This window comes from Ammospiza nelsoni, chromosome 4 (genome assembly GCF_027579445.1).
Source record: "Ammospiza nelsoni isolate bAmmNel1 chromosome 4, bAmmNel1.pri, whole genome shotgun sequence".
Lineage (NCBI taxonomy): Eukaryota > Metazoa > Chordata > Aves > Passeriformes > Passerellidae > Ammospiza > Ammospiza nelsoni.
Window position 1 is genome coordinate 27,486,579 of NC_080636.1, and position 7,497 is coordinate 27,494,075.

At 39.2% G+C, this 7,497-nt stretch overlaps 1 long non-coding RNA gene across 1 annotated transcript; it reads left to right on the forward strand.

Annotated features, from left to right (window-relative positions):
- Positions 1-4,456: 4,456 nt before the first annotated feature.
- Positions 4,457-6,672, forward strand: LOC132072746 (uncharacterized). Its single transcript, XR_009418374.1, has 3 exons — positions 4,457-4,566; positions 4,659-4,744; positions 5,504-6,672. It is a non-coding gene; the product is annotated as an uncharacterized LOC132072746 (long non-coding RNA).
- The last annotated feature ends 825 nt before the right edge of the window (positions 6,673-7,497 follow it).

Here is a 7,497-nt window from a genome sequence, read left to right on the forward strand (position 1 = left end):
TTTACACACACACTCTCCCCCTCCACCCCACACCCTTATCTTCTTTTGTTGTTCTGTGGCCATAAAATGCCTTGGTCTGGATTTTGGAGGACTCTCAGCATGCCTCCAATCAGGGAGAGGCATGCAAGGCACCCACAGTAACTTCCCTTGGGTACTGGCAGCTGATGAACCACCACAAGGGGTAGTTTAATCCTGAGCCACTGTTGAAGCTTTGGTGTCACCTAAGAGCCCGCCCCAGTGTGTGGTGAGGTGGGCACCCAGGCACTGACACAGAGACCAAAACCTCCCTGTACCCAGTCACTCACTGCTCATTCCTCACCCAGTAATTCTTGTCTCCCCTCCCGCATTCTGCTCTGGCAATTGCATCCACAGTGGATGCTGGCCCCCTCCTAAAGCTGCTAAAAATCAAAATCTTTAGTGCTGAAGCTGCTTGGAGAGAATATCATAGCAACTGCAATCCTGGATGTCCGTCCAACACACTAACACACTTCATGCTACTAGGCAGGAAACATCTGTTTCTCTTTGCTCAACCAAGTTTTCCTTACAAAGTGGTCCTGAATGTGCAATTCTGGGTCAGTTTGGACATATACTAGCAGATGAGATATTTTTACTCTATTATATAAGTTGGAAGTGAATTATACTGGAATAGCTTCAGGAGGTCTACCTAGAAATGGTAGAACACACATGGAAGCAATTTATTTCAAAAATAGGAGAGGCTGAGTAAATTTACACAGTTCATAGGGGGGTTTTTTGAAAGGCCTTTTTCTACACTATTCCCAAGCAGGCATTTACCTAAAAATTACTCTGTAGACAGATGTACATTGTGCTTGAGAGTACATCTACTGAGGTTTTGGTATTGGAGTTTAATTCCCTCTTCTCCCCAGTGGTGAATTTGCATATGTCTAGAGAAAGAAAGCCTTTGACTTCAAGCAGAGTGGTTCACACAGATGCATGGACACTAGGTGACAAGTTGCACTAAATAACCCTATGAATTTACTTTAGCCTGTGCTTATAAGTAAGAGTAATACATGATCACTAGTTTTTTCTCATATTGACACTCATTAGGTAAAGTTTCAAACAGTGTAAAACTAGACTGTTGAAGCATTGTTTGAAAAGTAACTTTTAAGACCTGAAAGTAGTTGGAGTCTTTAAAAATAATCAAATAGAAGGGGAACTTGAACACTAAATTATACTGTGACATAGATTGTTTACATAACTATAAAATGAAATAACCATTTTTTGCACAAAATTTTACACATAAATTACTCAGTTTTGTTTAAATTACCTGGAATTGAAAGTAATTTTTCATAGATTTACTTCATAGAGGACACCCATTCACCTACTGTAGAATTCCTTTTCCTTTATCTGTTAAAGTATCCCAAAGCAGCAAGCTCACAGTGACTAAGACACTGCCAGATTATGTTCCCAGCTACCACAGGGAAAAAAGAAAAAAAAAAAAATAGAGGCATGTGAAAGTTAAAAAGATGTTATTCTATAACCAGACATTACATAAAGTCCTTTTTTTCCTCAAATAATAGAGGATAAGGTGCCAGCCCACAATGCTTGTCAGACCATTTCTGGATCAATTAAAAAAATCAGGTAGTTGCTATTATTTCCAGAAATGCTTAAGCTGACACAAGCATAGTTCCTGGAAAACTTTCCAGTACAAAAAGGTACCAATGAGTCAATGCAACAAATATCAGGAGTTCAATAACAATTTCATGTTCTATTGTGAAAAGACAACAAAATTGCACAGTCACAAACCCCTGAGAAGTAAAGGATCTGCAGAAAATATTCCTTTCTAAGGCCATAGAAGTCCATACATAGAAAAATGATAATAATAAAGTCAATAGAAGTATTTAAGAGAAATTACATTTACAAACATGCATTTTACCCTTCCATTTTTCAAAGCAGACAAACCAATACGCAGAACTATTAAGAGGGGGAAAGAGATCACAAGGCAAAAGACTTAGGTATTTTAAAAGAGGGAAAGAAAACCCAAAAACACCTTCTCTTATCTTCTTCTTTCTCATTAAACTCACTGCACTTCTCTATCAGGGTTTACTTCTCAGACTGGTAGAATCAGCAGTCTGATGATCCTGTTGTGATATTTAAACTCATGCCCGCATTCATCCTGCTAGTGCCACAAAGACTGAGTATATCAAACACCTTTCTGTTAACACACAAAAGGGGGCAAGCAGGTCTTCAATGCACCTTTCTGACTTCCTCTGAGCCTTTGCATTTGTGACTGAAAATGGCCTATCAGTTTTCCCCAAAACCATCCACGGTAACCCTTTATTTTAGTATTCAACCTCAAACCATTTTCAGCGCATGCTTCCCTTACAGTTAACACCAACAATCAAACATCCCCTGTTTGTTTTTTTTTGTTTTTTTGGTTTTTTTTAATAACAAGGACAGAAGAGTGTGAGAACTGAAATAACAAAGGTACACTGTTGATTCTCCCTGTGTCAGATGAGTGAACCACAGGAGCATTGCTCTTCATGGTTCTCCCCCTTCCCAGCCCCAAGGCAGGCAGACACCAGCCTGTACCTAAGACTGGGCACACTTTTACTTTTCTCAAGTGTGCTAAAACTTAACAAAAGTTTTTTTCTCACTGTGGCTCTTACACTATGACATCTCTGGCATCTAGACTTCAAGAATGAAAGACTAAGGGAAGGTCTTTCACATCTCTGCAGATGAAGGTTAACTCATATTTATTTTTACAAAGCTAAACAGACAGAACCAGCAGCAGCAGCAGATGTACATGCAGTTCTGAGTAAGCAAAGCTTTTTCACACAGCCTGGCCTGTGGTAGTCCTTTTCCTAGCCAAGATTTCTGCTGAGCAAGGATAGAGAGGCATACAACAGATCTGCCCATATTCTACATCAGCAGAGCATAAGCCATTTCTAACACAGAGTCATTTAGAAGCTTTAATCTTCCTGTCGTAGTAAATCCATATATTTGCAGTCTTTATTTTTAATCCACAGGACTCTGCCCTTCCTCTAGTGCATGGGATGCACTTTCTAGCAGTGCCAGAGTCCCAAGGTAAAGTAGCTCTTGGAAGCATGAAAAGTGCAAGAGCAAAGACAGTGGTACAGTTGAAGTTACTGAATATTTCTGGGAACACCATATTTTGTCTCTAAAGTTCTGACATGAAACAAGATTTTATGCTAAACAGACTGAAGTATTTTTTAGAGTATTCTGAGCAAGGATGAAAAAAAAAATGAACAATATGGACCAATAAATTACTAGAGACCACCAGAACAAGTATGCACTTAGAAGCCCTATTATGCAATTTTAAGTCAATCTTTGGATTGCTTGGCTTTGCAGCTTTGATGTAATTCTTTCCATGTATTTTGTGCAACTTAAACCACACAGTATACATTGATAATCAGGGTGCAATTTTCCCAGTGTTATTCAGGTAAAGTTTGATTGCTTTTTCTGTTTCCAGATGGTGACCAAAAGCCTGCTGAAATGCTTGCAAGTTAACCTGCTGAAGAAACATGGCATGTGTGTCTGATTACAAGTCAGCATATACACCTCACAATAAAACCTTAACCTGTACCTTTTCTTCTGCAGATGTGATGAATCCTTTCCTGCTTTGTGAAAAATCTTGCTTAGGACCAAGGCACTTTCACATCAGTGAGGTACTCATCTCTTTGCCAGCAGATATCAGCATACAAGGTCAGAAACTAAGCACAAGGAGAAAAGAAAAACCACCCCAGCCACTTAAAACCTCAACTCATCCCTGAAGCAGCTGTGGAAATGCTAGCAATTACCTCAGAAACAAGAAGCAGCTGGGTTCAGTTCCTGATCTTTACAAAGCAAACAAGGAGAGGGAGGGTCTTACACAATGAAGTGGGTTGGGAGTGGTGGAAGAACAAGTGATACTTGGGGAAAGTGTAGGGTTAACAGCCTTGTTAGTGTGCAGTTGGACAAGCTGTCTGAAGGGCCTTGTGGTTAGTTACTGGTGGTGTGGGGGAGAGAATAGCCTCAATTAAAAAGAGAAGTGTGTTATCCAAGTAGAGATACTGAATGTGGGTGTGTGGGTTAATCAGGGTTTCTTTAGGAAACATCAGTAAGAGCCTGGTGGTAGTCATGACTGAGGAAAGACAATCTGGAGGTGGATCTGTGCACTTTGTTTATTTCATCTGCTTCTTCCAGGGCACCCTGCAGATGGAGGGGGGAAAAAAAAGATCAGAGGAATTTTTTCTACCTGCCCTTTATCTTCCAAGCACACGGTTGTATATCTGTAGTTGCCATGTGTAAGGCTAAAAATGGAGCTTTGAAAAAAAGGAAGGGGTTAAGATGAAAAGAATCACTTATCAAAGTATTATCTGTGTTCTTCTTGTTTTTCTTGGTTATTTGCAGGGACTGAGCTTGCCTGTATAATGATACATTTGTAAGTTTGTCACTGGAAATACCATTTGTACAGAGAACACATATATTTACAGGTACAGGGTTCTGTAGGGAGGCTGACAAGGTGGCTGTAGAACCACTGTGAGCTCACAGCACTATGAGCTATTCAGGATTCATTTATATGATACTGCAGCCACACACATGCAGGTAAATGGGATTCCCCTTTAAAAAAGAAGTATTTTTACTTTTGTTTCCAATATGACTATTCCTTAGTGATCCTTATTCTCTGTGACTGGTAGTTTTGCATTCAGCATCTCTATACCCTACATCCTCATGAGGAGAATTGTGGCATGCTGGGGTGCATCAGGAAGAAGGTTGCCAGCAGGTCAGTTCCTTGTGGGAATTCAGATGCTCAGATAACTCTATCCTTTCTGGTAAATATTAGTTTCACAAGAGGTACGCAGGAAGCAATGTAACACTTCTCATTGCTGGATGGGCTACGTGGTACTTGAAATACAAATATTCTATCCCATTGTCCTAAATTTTTATAAAATGTTTCAAAAGTTCACTTGCAAGAGGTTAAGGAGACAAATCCATAATGAGTTTCAAACAGCTTGCAGTAATATTTCCTAAGCATATAATGCTAAAGATGATGAAAATTGTTGTGGGTAATTTTCCCATTTTATATATCTATAGAGTATTCCTCATTTCCACTAAGCAAGTTAAAAATATTAACCTGCTAATAGATACTGGAGATTCACACCATTGTTGATGCTCTTTAACTATAATCAGATGTACAGCACATTTTACAAAGAAACAGGGAATGTATAGGCAAATCTGACCAAGAGTCTTCACTTAAAACAACACTGTCAACCCCAGGTCATTTGGTCTTTTATGGAAAAAGAGGAACTTGGGAGATGCATATTCCATTCTCTGGCTTGATCCAGCTGTTAGTGCTGTGGCTGAAAGCTGGCATTGATGTCTGAAGATAAGCTGCCCACATGTGTCTCTGGGGTTAGCCAGATGGTCGGAGCATGCTGCTGGTGCACAACCGCAGTGTTAGTACAGCCTGGCTGGAACTAATGGGCAGGAGCGTGGGTGGGATGCTCAATGACTTCAACATTTGTTTCTTTTTCCTCTTTAGATGATGCTGGTGGTCCATGCAGGCTAGCAAACCTTAGCTTCAATTAAGACTGTAGGTGTAGGTTTCACACTTTTTTTGTGATGTTGACAGAGCGCTTGCCCTGTTGCACATCACCATCAGATATGCTGTACTCTCAACTACCTAAACCACATGCAAATTTACATTTTGTACTTCCCACAAACATAAAATGGGGCTAAGCTTTCTCCTACAGTTAATGTGTTTATAATGCACCCTTTAGAGGGTACGTATGCAAAACATCATTTAACAAGGATATACTGAATATTGATTAAAACAGCCCTGCATATAAAAATTAAAAAATAAAATAATATTTTATATCTTATTGGTTAGCTTGGCCATGCAGTTAGACAGGAACCCTGCACTGCACACAACAAAATCATATGTGATTTTTTTCTGCAATTGGTGCTTCACTGCTCTTTTGTCTGAACCATGTTACAGCATTTGAGGATGATACCAATATTCTAAGAGACAGGAATAAGGAAATGAACTAGAAATCTCCCAGGAGGACAAGAGTACAGAAACCCAGAACTGAAGTAAGCAAACAAGAGCCCAAACAATCCGGTGATTTTCTGTTGGAAGAAGGCTCAAGCTGACTTCTGAAGAAAACAAACCAAACCTTTCTGTTCCTCCAGCATTCTGCCTCATCTATACAGAATCTGTTCACATTATACAAAGCTTCTTGAAGAGAAAGAAAGCTTTCTTTACCACAAAACAATGTCCATTAATTCTAGGGGAAAAAAGCTCTCCTTCTGGGTGGTGTTTAGATTTCTATAAATCACTATTTTAAGCACTTTACAACTTAGCACTTCAAAATGGCATCCTACAAACTATCAGCTTAAATACAGGAATACTTACTTAGGAGGTACTTTACAGTCATTCCAATTTCATTTATTATACTAAAAATTAACCTATAACTAAAATCATATGCCCCTCACTTTCCTAGATATTTTATATTTTTCCTCAATTTTTCTTTTCAACACTAAGGAAACATGAAAAGAGTTAGACTGATTTCTTAGGGAAATGAACTGTCTGCAGTCACAGCAGATCTACATCAGCTTATAGCCTGAACCACAAAACTTATATTCTTCATTGTCACTCATAACTTTCATCTTATGTTTTCCAGAGTTAAATTCCTAAGATAGACACTGTAGTCCCAGTAGAAAATAATGTATTACATTGTATAGGGAGAATTAGGAGTACCTGAATGGGACTTGCAACTTTGAGCAGACTGACTGGAGAGAAGCTGAACTCAACACCCTGGGAACACAGAGAGAGAAATGTGGTTGTAATTCAGCCATCTCTGAGACATTGACTCTTCCTTGCAGCTTGACTTAATTTCCTCTCTCTGAGGCCGAGTTTCACAGCCCAGAAACTCTCCCCAAGACACTGGCCCCTGGGCAACATTTCTCATTTCAAATTTGGCAAAAGAAGAACAGTGGATTGTGGTTCTTCTTTCCTTCCCAAGATACAGTCTCACAGCTTAAGCCAACTTCTGAAAAGTAATTTTCAACTTTGATTCCACTCTTTCAGCATACATGCCTGCCTCCTGCATACAAAACCTGATTTACCACATTTGAGATTGTCTCCTAGTCCTCCTTTTTGCCTTGCCACTACCCAAATACATGGGGCACAGAATGAACATATTTGCTTTGGTTACTTTTTCTTTTCTAGGGCCCCAAAAAGAAACCCCATAAGAGTATTGTCACCTTTGACTGTAGCAAAGGCAGCATTCATTTTCTGTACTATTCATAAGTAAACCTCCAGTAATGTTAGTCTTCTGTCTGTTCTCACACTCTTTTATTAAACATGAAGAATGGGGCAAAAGCCTGTCATAATTACATGAGTTGCATAACTTTTCACTCTTTTTCTATCACAGACAAAATATCTTCCAAAGCAGGAGGAGCAAAGTAACTCTTGAAATATTCAAACCCTAGTACTTTTCTGTCCATATTATATGTTTTTGTCTTAGTTTGGAT